Raw genomic sequence first — 1,589 nt, forward strand, 5'->3', positions numbered from 1 at the left:
GAGGAGTTGGGGGCAGACGGGTGCCAAAAGCAGCGACCTCTCCAGATCCTTCTTTATTTTTTCCTGAGATGGCTAGATGAGGTGAGAGGGATAGATGAATGAACGTGAGAGGCAGGGGGTTATCTACAAACAAGGAGTGGAGTATGGGGGTCTTTTTGCAAAAATAACATAATTTGTCTCAGATGCTTTGAATGTAAATCGAATGATTGTAAATGAAGGATGGCAGGCACACCATCATCATCAACTCAGCTTTTTATAGGAGTAGAGATTTTTGTCGTACACTGTATAATTATCAGCGCGCTATTTTCTATAGAGACTGGACCCAGTACATCATTGAAAAATTGGGGTGTCAATTATGGGGATATAAATGATCTATTTGATATTTCACTATGTGGGAGAAGTATTTTCTCGTACGAGGTGTGGGTACAGATGGTTGAGATGTACAACGAACACATTCGTGATCTCTGTCAATCAATATTGCACAGAAACAATATCCTTTGATACTCTTGCACAGATTTTTTTTCGTTACATTTCTTATAATCATGCCTTTTTTTATTTTACTGTATTCTTATTATTAAAACTGTAAAGTAATAATGGTACTCATTAACATGAATAAACACTTGATGTTTTAGACTTCTCAGCCTTTTGGACTCGTTTTACCGGATGTGAGCTTATATCCATTAAATCAACATCAGATGTTTTAGACTTGATGGAAATTGGACTAGCAAAGCAGTTGTTGCAACAACTCTATATGAAAGAAGCAGCCGGTCCCACAGGTTGACTGAACCATGAACCAGATTTATATTATATTTATCGTCATTCTCTTCTTTTTTCCGGGTATATTGTTATTCTCTATAATATAGATTTGTTAAAAATATATTATTACATGTAGCATTCTAACCGTACACTTTCCAGGGTTGGATGTGAAGATTGGATCCACCTCTAGAGGATGTTTACAGCTCGTTGATCTTGCTAGCAGTGCAAGAGTAGAGCAGTTCGAAGCAACGGGAGATAGATTAAAAGGGGCTCAACATATTAACAAACCACTCTGCTTTAGATGATGAGATTTTTGCTCTGGCACAGAAAGATGCCCATGTGCCCTAAAGAAACAACAAAGCTCTCTTGGTAATCGATTGTTTATACTCTGATAAATCATGCATTTGGAGGCTTTATGTGATGTTATAATTATTTCTTCAAATATTCTATCGCAGGGGGACAAGCAAAGACGCTAATGTTTGTCCAAATAAATCCTAATGTTGAGTCATATTTAGAAACAATAACCACTTTAAAGTTTGCTAAAAGAGTTTCTGGAGTAGATTTAGGCGCTGCAAGAAGTACAAAGAGGGAAAGGATATCAAAGAGCTGCTGGAACAGGCTCTTATACTTTAGCCTGTCTTGAACTGGAGTTTGATTCCTTTTTGTGCACATGAGAAACTGTTTTAATCGCTCAGCTAGTTCCCTTGTATCTTTTGGTCGCTCATGCTTGGTGGCCTTGTGTATTCCTGGCCGGTTGATGGCTTTGTTAATTCAAAACCGGGCTCTTCTTGAGCCTTCGTTCTAAAAAAGAAACTGCTTTAGTTAGGGAAAGG

General features: G+C 37.9%; 1 pseudogene; it reads left to right on the forward strand.

Moving 5' to 3' along the window:
* Window positions 1-219: 219 nt before the first annotated feature.
* Window positions 220-1,389, forward strand: LOC125528683 (annotated as a pseudogene).
* Window positions 1,390-1,589: the final 200 nt, after the last annotated feature.

The sequence above is a fragment of the Triticum urartu genome, unplaced genomic scaffold (genome assembly GCF_003073215.2).
Source record: "Triticum urartu cultivar G1812 unplaced genomic scaffold, Tu2.1 TuUngrouped_contig_5037, whole genome shotgun sequence".
NCBI lineage: Eukaryota > Viridiplantae > Streptophyta > Magnoliopsida > Poales > Poaceae > Triticum > Triticum urartu.